This window comes from Monodon monoceros, unplaced genomic scaffold, assembly GCF_005190385.1.
Source record: "Monodon monoceros isolate NGI ecotype Baffin Bay Population unplaced genomic scaffold, NGI_Narwhal_1 Super_Scaffold_2, whole genome shotgun sequence".
Lineage (NCBI taxonomy): Eukaryota > Metazoa > Chordata > Mammalia > Artiodactyla > Monodontidae > Monodon > Monodon monoceros.
Window position 1 is genome coordinate 38,887,367 of NW_021703776.1, and position 21,537 is coordinate 38,908,903.

At 36.6% G+C, this 21,537-nt stretch overlaps 1 long non-coding RNA gene across 1 annotated transcript in view; it reads left to right on the forward strand.

Moving 5' to 3' along the window:
* The first annotated feature begins 10,469 nt into the window (after positions 1-10,469).
* Positions 10,470-21,537, forward strand: part of LOC114901266 — a 73,321-nt gene continuing 62,253 nt past the window's right edge. The window contains exon 1 of the long non-coding RNA XR_003795093.1: positions 10,470-10,530. This is a non-coding gene — a long non-coding RNA (uncharacterized LOC114901266). The remainder of the gene's footprint in view (positions 10,531-21,537) is intronic.

Consider the following 21,537-nt stretch of genomic DNA (forward strand, 5'->3'; position numbering starts at 1 on the left):
TCCTGCCTCACTGAGGGACAGGGTTGAACTATAGGCTTCCGGCCGATTCCTTTTAGGCAAGGGAATGCCCACTCCAAAAAGGGAAATAGCATCAGAAGTCACAGGTTTAGTCTTTGATCTTTTGCCCTCTGTACCTGCATGGACATACTGAATCATGTAGTTTTCTCCTGTTTTGGCTGACTACTTCTTGCCTAACTATATCTTTATATATGCCCAATTCCCGTGTCTTAGCTAAACTCAAGGCATTTGCTCATTCTCATTGTCAATCCATAACCCAAACATGTTTTCCAGATCTGGAAGTATATGGGACATTTTACATGGCTACAGTTTATATCACCAGAAATATGTTTATTTCTATGAAAAGTATATCTTGCCTGGGTTTTTTCTAAGTTTTTTTGTTTCCAATTTTTCCATTTTAGTTGTTCCTCTTTCAAATTAAAAAGAAAATCATGTGAGCATATCTTCCTATTAAACTTTTCATAAAAGTACTAAATAATTGCTACTCAAGATTACTGTTTCCGTAATACTGGTTATGAGGTTTGACACTTAGCATTTGAAAATAAAACTTTGTGTTTCCCTTAAATCATATTCTTTGAATATAATTATATTTAATTTTCTATGTGTTTCTCTATATGTAAAGGTGAGAACACTAAATTAGCCTTTGGTTAATATAAACAAGTTCCTTTCAGTAAGTACTTTCTCTGAAGTAATAAGAACTGTGAGAGGAGTATTATGTATTTTGTGGATGGGTGGTTGGATGGGGGTAAATTAGAGTTCCTGTCTCACCATTTATATTTCCCCTGGTGAAGTTTTTTTTTTTAACCGTATAATTACTGACTAGATGGAATTACTGCACTTTGATCAAGGGAATAGTTATCAGAGTCACAATCTGGTACACAGTGAGAAAAATTTGTATGAGAAAATGTTTGTAAAAATTATATGAGAAATATCTTCTCTTAAATCTGTCTTCGTGGTTGGTTATGGGTTTGATTATATGGTTGAAAAGGGAAGTAAAGTTTCCAAAGGACCAGAGAAGTTAGCAATAAAATGAAGCAAATTTTAGATTCTGAAGCAAACGTGTTAAACTCAAACAGTGACTCACCTCACTTGAGTCACTTTTTAAGACTAATTATACATGGTTTGAGAAGGAAGATTTCATTCTCAGTCATTGAAAAGAGAGAAGAAATACACCGACTGAATCTGTTTTTTTTTAAAGGCTCCTAATTGCAGTTATCCTTATGTTATGGGTACCACTGTGTGATAATTGATCTTTACTCTGCCCTCACTCATGTTGTGATCAATTAGCAGCCAAAGGTAGAAGCTGTTACTTAATTTGGCAAAAAAAAGTCTCACGAATCCCCGGATTTCATTATTAAAAGGTGGTTAGGACTGACATAAATTTCCACCTTCCTGGTATCCTTTAGAACTACTTTTGCAAAATTAAATATATATTGTTAAAAGAAAAAAACTAAATAAAAATATTAAGGAAAATTAATGACATTTATTATTTAAAAAATCTGAAAGCTCCATTTGATTGAGCTTCAACTTTGGACAGTTCTTAACTAAAATGTGATTCAATGGTCATTACATGAACAAAATCTTAAAAGAAATCCTAAGTGGTTGATGGCTATAATAGGTATTTGTCTCATGCACAAGGAGGAGTAATCAACAAAACTGATTTCACTTACTGGGAGCAAAATACAGTAAATATATAATCATAACATTTTATATCTAAAAACAAACTACAAAAGATTTCTAACTTAAGTTTTACTTAACACAATGCTAGGGAAGGAAGGAGGAGCTCTGCTGTAGAAAAGAAACAAAACTTGTTTAATACAGATCGTGTTGCTTGTGTTGTTACATCTATTTATTAGGAAAATCTTTAATAAAATGCTGACTTGTGTTGGTAAATACATAAACTCTTCACTGGGAGCCAGTCAAACTATGGACCTTGTCCTATCCATGTTTTGTAATTCGACGTGGACTTTGTTCCACTTTGTGCTAAAATTTCATTTGCATTACTTTTCTACATTCATTTCCTCCTTTTTTGTATTAGTATCTGTTCTAAAATATTTTCATTTCATTATTTTTATAAACTAGTAGATTCAACATTCACCATTTTTGAACCATTAAACCTGAAGTTTTGAGGCCCAGTCATGAAACATGATTCTAAAAATTAACTCAAGCATAGCTAAATTAGAAGAGTTGTGGGAAATTGATGAAACACTTAAAACAATTTTTTGAATAAGGACCTGGATTAATTTTAAATTAGTGCTATTTTAACAGATATTTTTACTAATTGACTTTTTTCTTTTTTGTCTAAGAATTCAGAACAGAACAGATTGTCTCCAAACAAAATATATTGTTTAACTGACTTCCTAATCATACTGACTGTCCCATTTTGTATTCCAAAGGGAGATTTTTCCATTGCTATAAAAATAAACATGAATTTTACTCCAAATAGAACATTATAGAAAATGACTTAACATTATGGGAGATCTGTAAATTGATCCCAAACTTCAAAGTCAGTTTTTCAATGTTGAAAAGAAAAAAAAATCATGAAGAAGAAACATCTGTTCTCAAATACATGAATAGATCTGGAAGGATTTTCAGAACTGTTATGTAACATGCATGTCAGTGTGCTCTGTTATGAATTCCCCAGGTCGTCGTGTTCATGAACATCATTGATGGTTAATTCCTCTCTTCCAGCACTCCTAGGAATATCTAAAATATAAGAAACATTTTCAGTAGAGGATCTTAATGGAAACTTTCCCTTGTTTCCTCTCTTATGGGGCATTTCTCAGACTCCTGCATTTCCCCACACTGTATTATTTTATTTTAAGCGAAACACAATGATTGTTTGTTGGGTGTCTTCAGGTACAAAGGAAGAGTCGTCGTCTTGAAAAATTTTGGATTTTAGACTGTTTGAATTAATATCTCTGGGGCAGAAAATATGATTCCTGTATATAATATTACACTTTACTTTGATATTGTCAAATATATTGATAAATAATGAACAGTCTATTGTGTCTTGATTTATACATTGTTTGGGGAAGACTTCTTGTGATATTGTAACAGATTATTGAAGGTAAAAAGTTATTTAGTAATTTAGTTTTGGTCATAAATTTGTTTTTACATTGATCTGTCAAATAAGCTCTTATGGCTTACAGTTTTTAATTGATTAACACATACCTATTGATCACTGAGTACGTACTATGTGATTAGAGAGACACAAAAGAAAGAAAGAAAACATAGGGTGCTTGATCACTGGTAACTTGCAATCTCCACCAGGAGACAAAACTAACATAGGTTAGACAGTAACAGAACAACAATTGCCAAAGGGGGAAAAATATATTCTGATTAATCAGAAAAGGCTTTAGGCAGGAGTGAAACTGGAGTCAGCCCTTGTGAGTAAATTGCATTTTCATAGGTGGACAGGAAAGAGGGAGGCATTCCATGTATGAAAGAGCAGAAGTATGGAGTGAAAGAATTGTGCATGAAGGTAGATTAAGCTGTAGACAGTCATCCTGGTACCTATCTCTAAATGGAACTGAAAAAACACTGAGGAGGAAAAACATCATTGAAATACAACATGGTGGAGAAAGTTATGTTTCCTATCATTTCTCTGGGAGAGAATGAATATTCTGTATTCTGGAAAGAATACTTTGATAAGGACTGGAGTTAATATGGATGATTGTTAAATTTCGCTCTGTGGAGGGCGGATTTGGCAAGCATCACGGCTTGTTTATGGGGGTGGTATTGTAAATTTGATACAGCTAAACTGCTTGTGACAATAGTAGAAAGTCTTTGTCCTGCCTTCTCTCAAACTGTGCTTTGGCTCTGCTCTAAATGGAAGTCAAAATCTATTTTTTTTAAAAGATTACTAAATTGCTAGCATGGTTGGGGCACCCACAGTCTCCCTGCCCATGTTGTGCTCTTGATCTTATCCTGGATGGAAGTGGAAGGTTGCTATTGTAAAAGACCAAACCTAAGAAGGGAGAGTGAGTGTGTACCATACAGCTCAAGAGCCAGGCAGAATGAGTTGTTGGGATTTGTTATATTAAGAGATGAGCGTAGGCATTTGGAAAGGACAGTAGATGTGTGGTTTGAAAAGGAACTTGAGGAGAGGAGGTGCCAAAACAGGGAATCATGAGATTGGGTATAAACTATAATTGAGGTGTAAGGTGATAAATACTTTGATAAGAGTGATGACTATCAGAGTGAAATGGAAGAGATAAATGCAAGAAATTTTTCAAATGAAAAAGTAACGGGGCTTAGAAACAGCTAGCATGTAAATAAAGTGAAGAACTAGAGATGATTTTCCAGGTTTTTGGTTAAGAAGGTTCACAGAATTGGAGTCGTTAGAGTGGAGACACTTTAGTGAGAAGGTAACAGACTTTGAATACATGGAATTTAAGATTGAGAAAGGAACGTCCATGGGCTATTTTTTGTCAAACGTCTGCTCATTTATCGTAGTACTTTCATAGTTTAGATATTATGTCATTTACGGAAAGAATGACATTTGACAAAGTGAAAAAAATGCTTGTAGATAATCGCCAGATAAGTTGGTTATGAGTAGCTTTGTAAATGTATATTACCTTTATTTTTAATTCCTATCTTGGTGAAAACTGCTAACTGTATTACAGAAAATACTAAAATCATGACATGTATTGACTTATTCTTTTCACTATTCTATCATATTTCTGGCAAGTTTTTTCTTCTGGTAGGCTGAGGGTTTACTTTGGCATTGGGGGCTTCTGGGGCACTCATTCTCTTGGATGATATAGTTGTTCTGTAAAAGTCTTATCTTTCTACCTACTTCTTCACCATTTGCTACCCATAGCCCAAAGCCCTTTGGCTTGTCAGTTCTTCACAATTTTATTGTTTCTTTGTCGAAAATGTATAAAAGCTTCCTGCTCTGGGTCTTCATTCTCTTGCGAAGGCTCCTACGAACATGTAAAAATTTAATAAAATTGGTATGCTTTCTTTCCTGTTAATCTGTCTTAAATCAGTTTAATCCTCAGGGCCAGCCAGACACTCAGAGGGTAGAGGAGAATTTTTCCTCTCCTATGATAGATTTCTGATGTTCTATAGAATGACTGTACCAGAATGTGATCAACTGTTCATTATTTGATGACTATCCTCTTTGTGTCTCTAGTATTTTAAACTGGTAAGGAAAATGAAATAAGTAATTTATTGTAAGTGTATGATATTACTAAAATACACCTAAAAATCACTTACAAACTGGTACATTCTATCTGTGTGATAAATACTCAAAAGGAGATTTGCTTGTTCAAAGTGCATCTTTTTAACTTGGTAGACTTTCAAAAAGGTGTGGAAATGTATAGTCTTAGCCACAGAATATGAGGGCCTATTTCCACATGTAGCCTATTGAGCGTTTTCTTTCTGTCTCTGCAAATTTGATGTGTGCAAAATGGTATCTGACTGCATTTTCCTGATGACTAGTTACAGTAAGCATCCTTTCATGTTTATTGGCTATTTGCCATTCTTTTGTGAAATGCCTGCCATATCCTGTGTTTATTTTCTTTTGGGTGGTTTGGCTTTTCCTCATCTTATTATGAATATTAATTTTTTTTGTTTTCATATGCATTGCACAACAGTTTTCTTCCAGCCTGTCTTGTCTTTTGACTTTAATAATTGTCTTTTTAAATATAATTTTTTAAAAAAAGCAGTCAAATACATAACTTTTTCTTTTTGGCTTTTGAGTTTCTTTTCTGGTAAGAGTTTATCACCTAAAGGTTACAGGAATATTTTCCGAAATTTTCTTTACTTTTAAATGAACTTTTTTCTTGAACACTTAGAACTTTATTTCATCTAGATTGTTAATGTATATTGTGAGGAAGTGATGTATAAGGTTTATTTTGGGGATAGCTACTGTGCAAGAACTGTACAGCAAATTAAAGATCGTTTTCTTATTCAGTTAAAATGCCACACTTATATTAACCTCCCTAATACACTTAAATCTATTTCTAGACTCTCTAGTTTGTTTACTTATCTAGCTATTTGCTTTTGGGTCAATTACATACAGTTTTGAATAAAGAGGAATAATAAACTTTACCACACTCTACAGTTTAGAATTCTAGAGTTTTCATTTTTCTCCCAAAACTTTTAAAGCAGTTTTTACAAAATACGTGTTTATAAGAAACTTAAAACCAATTTTTAGGATCCTTTCTCCCCACCAAGTTCTCTAAAAATTTGATTGGAAGTGCATTAAATTTATGTAATAATTAGAAAATAACACAGTTTAATTGTTTGAAGTGTTCCCACCCAGGTCTCCATTGTATCATATTTTATAAGTTTCTATATGTTTTGAACCTAATCTTATTAAATTTAGTCCTCAGCATTTTACAGTTTTGGTCATGAGATACAAAACCATTAATAGTCACAGATTAATATGATTAAGTATAAAACTCTACACCTAGGTGACTTTACTATTTGATTCTGTGCATTAACAGAACATTATTATTCCAAGAAATTTTTGTTCAGGATAATAACAGTTGGACATAATTATATGTTTGTTTCAGGAATTTTCAGACATTTCATTTATTCAAAGAAAACATTTTCAACTTGCTCTCATCAGGATAAACAGTTTCCTTATCAGGAAAATTAGTTTGGTCAGTTGGGCTTTACTCTCTAAGACTTGCTTCAAAATTCTCATTTCCCTATGTCCATCAATCCTAAACTCTTATATCATGAATTTTGTTCCATCCCGATCAAGACCTCCCCGCTGCGTGGGAAGATCCACCTTAAATCCATTCCCCCAAACTTTAAAAATAGCCGTCCTGCCAAGATTCTACTAAGAGTCTGTGGAGGTGGTGTTCTCCCTTAATACAGAACGATTAATTTGGCTGTGCTTGATAAAAAGATTATTTTGATGGTCCCTTCAGTGAATTGGTAGTCAACAGTTATTGTTGTGGTTTTCCTCTTTATTCCTATTTTTAACTGACTAGTGAAATTCTAAAGAAATACAGTTGAGTTTGCAAATGTATTCAGCTACAGTGCAAATCTCTCTCATTAAATATAAAATTTATCAGAAGAATTTTTTGGGTTTTCTTTTCCAAAACCAATCATATAATCAGACAATAAAAATATTGGTTTCTTTCAATTTCATATACTATTTAAATAAACTGTTTTCCCTTTATTATTAAAAGCAAGTTGAATAAGTACGGTGATAGTGGTCATCCTCATGTATTTCTGATTTTATTTGGACTGTATCATTTCATTGTTTAATAAATATTTGATGTTAATTTTTAACGTATTTTTTGTACCTTAGTGGTTTTCTTTTTTCCTAGTCCTGTTTTTCTTAGGAACTTTGTTAGAAATGGTTGATGAACTTTAGCAAATATGTTTTGGCATTTATCAATATAGTCTCATGAGTTTACTTTTTTTTCTTGACAATTTTAAACATTTCCCAATGTTGAATAATCTTTGCTTTACTAGAATTATAATAAAGTGATGTGTTGATTACTTTTTAAAGACTTTTAATAGTTATATGTTGACGCTTTTGAAATTGCCAATATTTGACTACTTGTGACCTAAAAATGACAGTTTTTTTGTGGTTTAATCTAAATAGCAAGTGTGCAGTACCCATTCAGTTTGATTAGTCTTTTTTCCTGCCTTTGACCTTGAATTGCCCTCTATCCGATGTTAGTATAGCCATGCTACTTTACTTTTGTTTGTAATTCTGTGATTTTGTCATTCCTTTGTTTTCAATTTGTCTTTGAGATTTTGTTTTACATGTACCATTTGTAAATGGCATGTCCCTGGAGTTCCTTATTTCATTCAGTCTGATAGTATTCGCCTTTGAATAAATAATTTCAATCCTTCACATTTATTGTAATTAAATAAATATTAATATTTTCACCATACTTTATATTAATTATTGAGTACATTTGTTTCCTTTCCCCCGATTTCCAATTTGTTTTTTCTATGCTGACTTGATTAAATGTCTTTCTGTTCCTCTTTTACTCCCTACTTTAAATTGGAAATACAGTACTACTGCATTTCTTATCCTATTACTGCTTACATTCCTGTTGTAACCATCTATGTAAAGATATATCTATATCAGAGTAAATTAAATAATGTCTAAACCTGCACAGAACATTTCACATAACTGGTTTCCCAAAATCTCTACCGCAGAAAATGTTTGGAATGCATTTACTTCTCCAACTGCTGGATTTAAGCAGTTTAGAATTTTTATTTATGAACTATAGTAATATCTTTGTTTTAAAAATCATTGCTTAATACTTTAATCATAATACCTAGTCACAGAAGTTTGAGTATTTACATACATATTTATGTATTTAAAAATCATTTCTTGCCACTCATTGGAATTTTGTTTTCCTTCGTTTTGTTGACGGTGTCCTCATTAAATTGTCGTTTGGTAGGAGCATGTCTAGTATTTTCCTCAAAGAGTGTATGGATGATTATAGAAGGTATATACGTTATTTGCTGCATGGCAGAAAATGTCTTTCTTTTGCTTTCGTGATAGCTGCAGCTGATGTATTGGGTAAAAGGGACAGCTGTTAAGTAGGCTGTTAGTAATGTGGCAGTGGGGTGTGGGGAGAGGGGAAGTGTCCTCTAATCCTGTGATCAGGTGTCACTCTTAGTGAGCCTGTACCTTTCAGCTGTGAACTTCACCAGTGCTTCTCAGTGTTTTTTTCTCTCCTTAGGTGGGACAGGATGGCTAGAGTAGGTAGAGTTGGGTATTTCCTTTCTCCCCACCCGAAGGCTAAAGGGAGCTGGTGTTGGATATTCCCTTCTCCCAGGTCAGTTAGGCTCTGATTAAATGCCAGCAACTCGGGCTCTGGTTAACTAGTTTCTCCTGAGTGCAGGCCTTGTTAAGAACAACGTGTTCTGACGTATTTAAACGTGGTTCCATTTCCCCTCCCCCTGCCCAGTGCGTGAGGGGAGTTTTCTCCTCTGGTTACTGTGGGAGGCTTGTCAAGCTCCTGGTAACTCTCACAATATTGTGGGGCTCCTTATAACCGAGTTCCCCTGGAATTTTTAACTCTCAGAGTTGTCCACACTGAACTGCCATCAATTCATCGGAGTTCAAGTTTTCCTTCCCAGCATTGGTTCCTGGCGTGGTTTCCACTGGTGAGTCTCTGCCCAGTGGACCTGGACTCCCTGTATCCCCCTGTCCCTCTCTCCAGTCTTCGGGCCAGTGGTTGGCCCAGTGCCCTCCTCTCTCCTACGGGTATAAGAAGAGCTGTTGATTTTTTTTTTTTTTTTTTTGCGGTATGCGGGCCTCTCACTGCTGTGGCCCCTCCCGTTGTGGAGCACAGGCTGCAAAGGCGCAGGCTCAGCGGCCATGGCTCACGGGCCTAGCCGCTCCACAGCATGCGGGATCCTCCCGGACCAGGGCACGAACCCGTGTCCCCTGCATCGGCAGGCGGACTCCCAACCACTGCGCCACCAGGGAAGCCTGAGCTGTTGATTTTTTAAGCGTTCAGCTTTTTACTCGCTGGGACGGAATGGCGTCTTACAGGCTCCTTATATGTGGAATAGGAAACCGGAAGTTGTTTTGTTTTCATATAAAAATTATATCTTTGCTACGAATAGGATTTTGAAATCACAGTTATTTCCTGACAACAGATTATAAATGTATAGATTTTGCCGCCTAGAGTTGAAGATTAGAAATCTGTTTCTAGTCTCTCTCTTCTTTGTTTTCATCTATTCTTTGAAAGCTTATAAAATTTTGTCTTTATTCTTAGAGCTATTTCATCAGTTTTATCTATATGTGTCTCTTCTATTTATCATAACAGGGATTTGGTGATTTTCTTCTAAATTGAAAACTTGAGTTGTTGCTCATCTAAGCTAAGATCTTTTTATATCCTTCTTGCATTAAAAAACATATTTTCAGCATTTAGAACAATAGAAAAAATAGCATAATCATCTGTGAACACATGACTGAAATCATAATTTTTAGCTTTTTTTTTTTTTTTTTTTAGTTTTACAAATGAAACATTTGTTTCATTTGGAAGCAAATCTCTTTCTATTTAATTCATTTTAGTTTTGTATTCAGCTACACGAATAACCATGGATATGAATAAACAATAATTAAAAAATGGGTTCCCATTTTTCTGTAATTTTGAAATCCATATGTCTATACATGACTCCTTTTATATATGTGCAGGAGTTTTTCCGGGATGAGTGTTTCTGTAGGGCATTTTCATATTCTTTGACCGTGTTTTCTGTTGGGTCATTTAACTTTTCCTTTATGATTTGTATTGCTTTGTAAATATTTTAGATACTAGACCTTTGTTATTTATGGGATAAATATATGGAATTTATTTATTTATGTAAATATTTATAGAACATTTGTTATGCATGGAATATAAATATTTTCTCCCAGTGGATGTCTTTATGGTGCCTACATTGATGGTGTGTTAATTTTTCTTTGCATGCCCATAGGTATAAGTAACTTCAGTGCAGCACAGACAGATTTTGGGACCTCGGTCTGTGGCAATCCTGGAGAACCTCTGCGACGATCAGGCAGGAAAAACTGTGAGTATTCTACTGCGGAAGAAGGAGAAGGGCTTCTCAGTTTGGGCCTCTTGAGGACCAAGCAGAAGAGAAGTGGCATCTCTTGACTAATGGACCACAAATGGTTCAGTTTGAGTGTACTTTCCTCTAGATTTCTTTTACAAGCTAAACAGGCCACCTTCAGAAGAAAGTGAAGAGCAGAAACCCCCTTCCCTTCCCAAATCCAGAGTCTACCAGTGTCTCATACCAAACCCTAGTTCAGAAGCCTTTACCTTAAGCTCTGTTGGTCTTTTGATTATGTCACAGGCATTACCAACAATGAGATACCTAACTGTACTTTTTTCTGGAGTTTTTATCATCAAGGTTAATTTATTGGTTAAGCCTCTTTGACTGGGAGCTGAGGGGAAGACAAGGAGGCCAGGAATGTAAGCGTAGGCAGTCATTTTCCCAGAATCTTCTTTCTATTCTAGATACTTATTTTAACTTCTTAAGAAATAAATATGTATTATAAATGCTTAGAAATATATTATCTCATTGTCTTCAAGCTTATTATCTGCCTTCCTCTGATTTCTTAGCTTTTCCAATTTGCAGTGAGATGGAAATTAATCCCAAACTAGCCATTTTAATTTTTTTCTTGTTTTTCCCCCATTGAATGGTTTGGATTTTAATAAGGTTGCCACCCTTGACACAACAGTGCTTCTTATTCCCCTGTGGATTCCTGTTAACCTATAGTGACCCTTGATCCCATTGACCTGGAGATTAAAAATGTTGCACTGTAAGGAGATGCTTCTTAAAATTAGGGAACAAGAGCAGGAAGAGATTGGACTCTAGTTCAGTGCCTTTCCAGTTTTGGCACACATAAGAATCACTAGAATTTTTTTAAAATAAATTCTTGGATACTACAACCAGAGATTGCGATTTTTTTTTTTTTGAGGGGGGTAAGGTTAACAAATGTACAATTTTTTTTACTGTGTATCCCAAGAGTTCGAAAGGATTTCCTAAAGAAAAAAAAAACATCTGAATGATGGAAAAATTAGGCCATGTAGATGCAAAAATTCTCCATTCATTTTGTACATAGGCACTCTTTAAATTTGGGACTCAGTGTACATATGTATACAATACATTCTGAAACTACTCACTTAGAATAAAAAATAAGTTTCTATTTCTCCTACAAGATTGTTAGGTGATGTCATTTCCCTCACGCATATGGTCTGCATTGCTCAGTCACGCACTTATTCATTAGTTGTCTTGAAATTGCCTTTTTTTTTTTTTAAGGAATTTTGCCTTTTTTTTAAAAATTTTTATGTATTTATTTATTTATTTTTGGCTGTGTTGGCTCTTCGTTTCTGTGCGAGGGCTCTCCCTAATTGCGGCAAGTGGGGGCCACTCCTCATCGCGGTGCGCGGGCCTCTCGCTATCGCGGCCTCTCCCGTTGTGCAGCACAGGCTCCAGATGCGCAGGCTCAGCAATTGTGACTCACGGGGCCAGTTGCTCTGTGGCATGTGGGATCCTCCCAGACCAGGGCTCGAACCCGTGTCCTCTGCATTGGCAGGCGGATTCTTAACCACTGCGCCACCAGGGAAGCCCTGAAATTGCCTTTGAATTGCTTTGTGATGACGCGGAATGGGAAGTTGGAATGGGAAGTCAGTGCAGTGCTAAAGACACAGTTCTCGGGGCCATTATTTCCCACCCTGGTTGGAAAGAATGTTTCTTTCTGCTAAGCCCTACTCCCTTAAGAGGTCTCAAGGGGAAAACAGGGACCCCTTGTCATACTTTGGCAAACACTATATATTCTGTTCTGCTCCTACAAATTCACAATGTGTATTAGCATATTCAGGGTGCTGAGATGTCCTGTAGTAGAACCTATATGGTCCTTGGTGTTAATGGTGATACTGAATATCATTGATTCTAAATTACTGATTTAATTTAAAAATAATTTTTTCAGAAAACATTTTTATTTAATGTCTTCCAATTAAATGAGTTTTGGTGATACTAAGAAGGATGTAAACTTTACAGGCACAGATTTTGCCTAATTTTTCTTTGTCCCCTCAGTGTTTAGCTCAGTATTTAGTACATAACAAGCAAATCGTTTTTCCCAGGAACCATTTGTTGAATGAATGCATTACTTTTGTGTGGTAGATGTACCAACACATTGGAAGGACTGTAGAAGCCATAATGACAGAAGGAAAATAGCAGCACTTAACTCTCTGACATGGAATCATCCAGTGTTTGCTTGAACACTTCTGTGCATGGAAGTTTTGCTCTTTTGCAAATGTCTTTTTCAACTAGAGAGAATAATCCTCATATTACAATATAGTGAAAAATTCATTCAAAAATAGCTTTTATGATTGTTTATCATTGGGACTGTTTACCACTGGAAACCACTGACAACCTGGGGCCAAAGACGGAAATCTTGCAAATATCAAAGAGCAGGATAATTCTGAAGTATAGATTTGATATGTGAGCATGACACCACCCCTGGTCAAGTTCTCAAATGGATTAATAAACAGTTATTTCGTGAATCCTTAGAAAAGAATGCAGTGATCATAGAATACATTTTTTAGGAACTAATGCCAGACCAGAGTCATTTCCTTTTTAGGCAATGTTTATTGGATGAGAAAATCTGGAGGAATGCTCTTATAGACATATTATAGCTTGATTTTGGAAAGGAAAGGCATTTGACAGTTTCTCGTCTTTATGTTTAAGGACAAGATGAAAGTAGAATTGTGGGAAGAGTGAGACTTATTGGCAGTTGTGTGGAGATAAATGAATCAGAGCATTGAACACAAAGTTTCCAAAAGCTTTTCCATTTCTGATGACCTCATGATTATTTACCATTTCTACAGTTAAACCTTCAACAAGCTCCTCCATCTCTGCCTCTTCCTTCTCCACCTCATCCTTCATCCTCTCATTTTGCTTCTTCTGATTCTTCTGTTTACCCTCCCATGTATGTTTGGAGTTACTTCTCTTCAGATCTTCTCAATCTGCTCACATTTGTTAAGTGCGGAATGGAAAGAATAAGATTCTCTCTTTGATACGTTGGAAATTAGAGCCTTTCAAAGGCATTATAAGACAAGGTCTGTACTTTTTTTTTTTTTTTTTGTGGTACGCGGGCCTCTCACTGTTGTGGCCTCTCCCATTGCGGAGCACAGGCTCCGGACGCGCAGGCTCAGCGGCCATGGCTCACGGGCCCAGCCGCTCCACGGCATGTGGGATCTTCCCGGACCGGGGCACGAACCCGTGTCCCCTGCATTGGCAGGCGGACTCTCAACCGCTGCGCCACCAGGGAAACCCAAGGTCTGTACTTTTGAAAAAAGTTTAATCGAACAGTTCATTCAGTTACTGTTCAATTAGCCGAAAAAGTGAAACATTTCTGAGGGCTGTTCATGACAGTGAACCATTAAATTATTTGAGCTGGAGTAAATATATTAAAATGTATCACCATAGCAATTTTCACAAATGCGTTTGTACACAGAATTCTATTCCCTTGCCTTCTATGAGCAGAGGTAGTTACACATATGTGAGTTCTAATTGAAGAAAGCCTAATTTCCCAGAAAGTTGGAGATTGCTGGTACGGGAGTTGCATTCTTACACTACTAATGCATCTGAAGTTCCATTTTTAATCTTTCATGTTTTTTGCATGTAAACTTTTAAAAAATATTTTGATTTTTTGTTCTTTTTAAGAAAGAAATTTGGTTTCATCATTTTACAAAGATAGCTAACAATCACTATAACTAAAATAAAAATGTACACTGAATTCATTCTTGCCTTATTCGGTCACTTCTCTGGGAGCATTCGACCTTGGCCTCTGAGTTCCTGGACTGAATCAGGTAGCCTCCCTTAGAGTTGTATTGACCTGGAAGTATTTGTTGCTACCACACTCCAGCTCACCTTTTCTTTGGTTCCCAGTCGTTCTTGTGTACCGTGAGGCAGCATAGCATACTGGTTAGGGCTTGTGCTGCAGTCCAGCAGAGCTGGGGTCCTGCCTCACCTATGTTGCTTTCTATTTGTTTGACTTGAGGTAACTAATTTATTCTCTATTCCTCAGTCTTTTCATCTGTAACTATCTGGCACACCACCTGGCACTCCACCTATACTCCAGGACTCAAGTGCTTGTTTTCTAGCTGCTGGGGGTGTTGGAGCTGATGACTCATAGCCGAGCACCCTTCTGGAACTTGCCATCTGCTCTCACCCGAGGCCCCAACACTTCCCAAGGGCAGCCCACATCCAGTGACTGGTCGCGGAGGGGGTTTAAACATCTGGGCCATTTGTCCCAGTTTGTACAACTCTGCAGGGCCATCTTAGCTCCAGAGCTCCCTGGAGGAATGGCTGGGAACTTTGCTGTGGCTGTATCACAGCCCCGCTCCTCCTGTGCCCAATCTCATTTCCTTCCCTTCCCCTACAGTCCTGAGGTACACTTGCCCATAAACTTCCTGCGTTCTAATCTCACTCTGAGTTTACTTCCCAAAGAACCTGCTCTGTGACAGTGATAGTACGTACCACCCTCATAGGCTTGGTTGTGAGGTGTAAATGAGGTGATGTTTTAATAAACGTTAGAAATGTTAGCTCTTAATACCATCATATAAAATAAGGATGTACTAAACCCTACTCTTCACCCCCCAATTTTTTTTTTAAATTTATTTATTTTGGCTGCGTTGGGTCTTCGTTGCTGTGCACAGGGCTTTCTCTAGTTGCGGCGAGCGGGGGCTACTCTTCGTTGCATTGCGCGGGCTTCTCATTGTGGCTTCTCTTGTTGCGTGCAGAGCACAGGCTCTAGGCGCGCGGGCTTCAGTAGTTGTGGCATGCAGGCTCAGTAGTTGTGGCTCGCGGGCTCTAGAGCGCAGTCTCAGTAGTTGTGGTGCACGGGCTTAGTTGCTCCAAGGCATGTGGGATCTTCCCGGACCAGGGCTCAAACCCGTGTTCCCCGCATTGGCAGGCGGATTCTTAACCACTGCGCCACCAGGGAAGCCCCACCCCCAAATTTGTGTAGTTATTGTCGGATACTAAATCCTGGAATCAGACTGGTGAGGTTTGAAAACCTCCTCCACCACTTATTGGGCATGTAACAAGTTGCTTAATTGATCTGTGTCTCAGTTTCCTCATTTGGAAATGAGTAAAGATAGCCCCACTTCATAAGGTTTTGTGGATTAAATGAGATAAATACATTTAAAGGCTGGATCATAGTAAGCTCAGTGAGTGCTCACTATTATTATGGTTATCATTCCCCACTTAATCCCAATGATGTGATAAGATGTCTTTATCATTAACACTTGCTTCAGGACACCTAGAGTTTTAAGCCGACATCAATACCAGAAACTACACTAGATAGATTATTCCTGATTCAAAATAAAATCCCACAAAAGTAGTTGTGACTAAGCAGGAAAGAAGTGAGAAACTGAGAAAAAGCTAGTTGTAGAGATGTTCCTTAATCCACAAAATTCTAAGATTTTTTTTTAACCATTCACTTACTAATTTTAAGGAACTAATTGAACCTTGTGCTTTATTCCAGATAATTTTGACTTTAACTGAATTAATGGTATAGATAGGTCAGGCAAGTTCACTCTGAGTGGATTTTGAGACTGAAGACAGAAAAGGATACTTGGGGAGGGAATGAGGAAACAGAACTTAGAAGATACGGATTCTGAAGTTGATTCTGTAAGGCATGTGTCTTTGGTGTATATTATACACATTATATGTAATATATGGTCTATATATAAATATATCATAAATAATATATAAATATCCATAATACCTACATGTATAAAATATAACTATATTTCTAATCGACTTTAGTTTGGAATAATTTTTGGTTTACAGAATGTTACAAGGTACAGAGTTCCCACCTCCTTTTTACCCTGCTTTTCCTCATGGTAACCTAACCATGGTAAATTGTCAAAACTAAGAAATTAACTTTGCCACAATACTATTAACTAAACGAGAGACTTTCTTCACATTTCACTGCCTTTTCCGCAAATGTCCCTTCTCTGCTCCAACATCCAGTCAAGGATGCAGCATCGCATTTAGTCATCCGCTTACACTCCTCAGGTCTGTTGCAGCTTCTCAGTCTCTCCTAGTTTTTCATGACCTTGAACAGTTTGAAGAGTACACTCGAAGTATTTTCTAGAACGTCCCTCTATTTGGGTTTATTTGATGTCTTTTCGTGATTTGACTGGGGTGATGAGTTTGGGGGAAGGATATCACAGTGATGACATGTCCTCCTCATTATGTTGTATCAGGGGCACATGACGTAGCATGACATCACTGGTGATGTGAAACTTGGCACTTGGTTATGATGGTGTATTAGTTTCCTATTTCTGCTGTAACAAATTAGCACAAACTTAGTGTCTTAAAACCTTAAAACAACACAGACTTATTTTCTGACAGTTCTATAGGTTAGAAGTACAACATGGGTATCATTGGGCTAAAATCAAGCTCTTGGCAGGGCTGCCTTTCTCTCTGGAGGCTTTAGAAAAGAGTCTGCCTCCTTGCTCCTTTTCTAGTTTCTAGAGGCTGCTGCACGCCTTGGTTTGTCTTCCTCTGTCTTCAGAGCCATCATATCAGCATCTTCAACTCTCCCTTGGGCTAACATCTTCTTCTGTCAATACTTTCCCTTCCTCTTTTAATGGACCCTTGTGATTACATCAGGCCCGTTGGTTGATCTAGGATAATCTATCTATTTTAAGGTCAATTGATTAGCAACCTTAATTCCCCTTTGCCATGTAATATTACATATTCACAGGTTCTAATGGTTAGGATGTAGATATCTTTTGGGGGTGGGGAGGTCATAGATAGTATCTAAGTATCCTCTCTATTACAAAGTTACTATTTTTTCATATATATTTTTGACTCTCAGTTTTCTTTTCTGTGGAAAGGAGGTGATGATAATGTTTGCCTTGTCAGACTACTCAAGAGGATTAAGTGATCAAATGTAGTGAAAGTGCCCGGCACATGAGTCCCACAATGGTATTTGAACCCTAATCAAAACAGTAACCCTTTTTTTTTTTTTTTTTTTTTTTTTTTTACAATTTCTTCCTCCAAGACAGGAATGTGATTATTTTTAGTTGTGCTGTAATTTTACATCAATTTCATTAAGTGTGAAATGTGTGAGGTCCCCATCGGCACCAAAGAGGAGCATACTGCCCAAAATGTATCTAAAATATTGTGAGCTCTTTATTAACAATTCTGATGTAGCCAAGTGACTTACTGTATGATGCTTAAAAAGCTGGCCCAGTTCTATCTGTGATGGTTTCTGGCAAGCTTTTTATTATGCTTCTTTTGACTTGATAAATGTGATAACTTGTTTGTAAATAGTTGCTATTCATAAGCATATTCATTTATCCTGCTTAGGGAAACAGGCATGGTAACTTTTAGTAAAGACTGCTTGATAAAGATGTACATTGGTTAAACCACATTTGGGATTTACCCTGAGACAGAAGTGTCCTTATGCAAGAAGAAGGATTTTTATTTATATATGTGATTTTACTATATACTAAAGATTTATTTCCTTGCACATATTCTGAGAGCTCACTGCTTGCTGCGGAATGGAAGAAAGAGAAAAATACAGTGCGCTCATTAATCCTGACCTTGTAAGCACACACTGTTGACTTGTTCTTGGTTTGCAAAATGAATGGAACTCATTTACAATACTCAAACTGTACGTTAGTGTGTGGGCAATCCAATAAAATGATAGCTTATATTGGGGCTAAAGTTCCTGATCTTTCTATTGGATTACCCAAAAGCAAACACTCAATATTAAAAGCTGTGTATATACGTAACATAAGATCTAAAGAATTGAATTTTTTTTTTTTGAAAAAAGAAGAGGGAGAGAGAATCAAGTTTTAAATACACAGTAGCTAATGAGACTTAGAGCTTTGTAAAAATGCTACCCCAGACCTGCTATTTTATAAGTCTAGGTTGGCTTCCTCCTTCAGAGGGAAACATGCCTAAGGTAGGAACTGCATGTAGGTGACAGTGACTGTTGTTTAGTAAATATTTGAATATTAAAAAAAAAAAATCAAAGCACACATGCTAAGACATTTCTTGGCCCTCTGGGGCTGCAGAGGCCTCCTCCTGCAAACTAAAAATCTCAGGATGTTGCAGGAGACAAAACCCTGGGTCAGGTGGGTAGAGAAAGGAGCTTGGATTCCTTCTCTCTCAGCCCCACTTTCAAGTTCATGAACTTGAACAAACCACCTTACTTCTCTGGGTGTTGGCTTAATAATTCTAATGCAGTTGGACAATTTTAGTGACTTTCACATTTTTAGGAAAGTTTATTTTCAGGTGGGCCTTTTTATGAAATGAAAACTTTTCTGAAATGAAAGCCCTATATTTAACACATGTGGTCCACTAAAACCAGAGCGAAATACTGGCCTTTCTTTCAACACAGCCTTTGAAGCTTTTCCTGAAAACCAGGACGTCCCCAGAACAGTTTTTAAACCACTGAAATTAAAATCTACCAACAGTACTTTCAGTTATAGTATTTAATTGCCTGTCACTTAGGCCGGTAATTCTCAGCCATGGGGTGTGACACTACTGAGTCAGTTGTGTTACTGGTCATATTTGTCAGGAAAGGAAAACCTAGTTGTTGAATCAGCTCATAATCGCAGTGGATTAATGCAGTGTGTCAGTTATCACCTGCTGCTTATCCAGCCACCTCCAAACTCAGTGACTTATAATAGGCATTTGTTATTTCTCACGATTTTGTGGGTCAGGTAGGCAGTTAGTCTGGTTGAAGCAATGTGGTTGATTTCTGTCATGAGCTGGGGTGCCAAAATCAAAAACAGGGTCTATTTGGAGAACAAGGCAAGAATCCAACCGTTAACAGCAGCATTGCTTGCAAGTCATTGGTAGACAAATGTTAATCCATCCTCTGTTGTAATGCAGGTGTTCAGGGCTTCCCTAGCGGTCCATCTCCTTTCTATACCTTGGAATTTCTGCTCTTTCCATACCCACTTTCCTCCTCCTCTCATCATATTTTAAGGAGTCTGGGCAAGAAATGACCTAGCAGTCCACTAAAAGATACCAATTACATTGTTTTGAATAATCACTGGGCTCTAGTTTAGGATGTATGGAATTAATGCAAGAAAAATGAAAGCAGTTTTTTAATTAGAGAAACAAAGTACAAATCCGGTTTGAACATGAGATCTAATCCTAGAGGTAAATATGATTATCATTTTCCAATGAAATTCAGAAAAATACAATATATAACAATATAGTTATTTTTGAGATATAATTGACATATAGTATTGTATAAGTTTAAGGGGTACATTGTGTACAATGTGTTGATTTGGTACATTTATCTATTGCGATATGATTACCACTGTAGTGTCAGCTAACACGTCTACCACGTCACATAATTATCATCCATTTTTTGTGATGAGAATAGTTAAGATCTAGTCTCTGAACAGCTATGAGGTTTATAATACAGTATTGTTGACTATACTCACTGTACTGTGTATTCGATCTCCAGAACTTATTTATCTAATTGCAAGTTTGTAACCTTAGACAACACCTCCCAATTCTTCCATTCCCCAGCCTTTAGTAACCACCATTCTACCCTGTTTCTATGAGTTTGATGTTTTAAAATTCCACATATAAGTGATAGCACTACGGTATTTGTCTTTTTCTAAGTTATCTCCCTTAGCATAAAGCCCTCAAGGTCCATCCATGTTGCTGCAAATGGTAGGTTGTTCTTTCTCATGGTTGAATTATATGTATGATCCCATCTTTTTGTCCGTTCATCAGTTGATGGACACTTGGGTTGTTTCCATATTTTGGCTATTGTGAATAATGCTGCTGTAAACAAGGATATGCAGATATCTTTTCAATATCCTGTCTTTATTTCCTTTGGATATAGATCCAGGAGTGGGACTGCTAGATCATATGGTGGTTCTATTTTTAATTTCTTGAGAAACCTCCATACTGTTTCCCATAGTGGCTGAACTAATTTAGATTTCCACCAAGACTGTCCGAAGTCCCCTTTTCTGCACACTTTTACCAACACTTGTTATCTCTTGTCGTCTTGATGCTAGCCATTCTAACAGGTGTGAGGTGATAACTCATTGTGTTTTGATTTGAATTTCCCTGATGATTGGTGATGTTGAGCATCTTTTCATGTACCTGTTAGCCATTTGTATGTCTTTGGAATATGTCAATTCAGATCCTTTGTCTATTTTTTAATTGGATTGTTTGGGGTTTTTAGTAATTGAGTTGAATGAGTTCTTTCTAAATTTTAGATATTAACTACTTATCTGATATAGGGTTTGCAAATATTTTCTTCCATTTCATAGGTTGCCTTTTCTTCTTTTTTTATTTTATTTTTTCGTGATTATTTGTTTTGCTGTGCAGAAGCTTTTAGTTTCATGTAGTCCCATTTGTTGATTTTGCTTTCATTGCTTGTGCTTTTGGAATCATACCTAAAAAATTAGTGCTGTATCAAAGAGCTTTTTTCCTGTGTTTTCTTCTAGGAGTTTTATAGTAGCAGATCCTGCATTTAAGTCCATTTTGAGTCAATTTTTGTGAGTGGTGTAAGATAGGGGTCCAATTTTACTTTTCTGCATGTGGTTATACAGTTTTCCTAACACTGTTTATTGAAGAGACCTTCCTTATTGTATATTCTTGGTTCCCTTGTCAAAAACTAGTTGATTGTATAATACAGGCATTTATTTCTGGACTCTCTGTTTCATTGGTCTGTGTGTCTGTTTTTATGCTAATACTAAACTGTTTTAATTACTGTAGCTTTGGAGTATAGTTTGAAATTGTGAAGTGTGATGCCTCTGGCTTTGTTCTTATGATTGTTTTGGCTCTGTAAGGTCTTTTGTGGTTCTATACAAGTGTTACGATTTTGTTTTCTATTTCTGTGAAAAATACCATTGGAATCTTGATAGGGAGGGATTACATTGAATCTATAGATGGCCATTTTAATAATAATAATCCTTCTAATCCATGAACATGAGACATCTTTCCATTTGTATCTTCCTTAATTTATTTCATCAAAGAGCTGTAGTTTGCATTGTAATATCTCTCTCA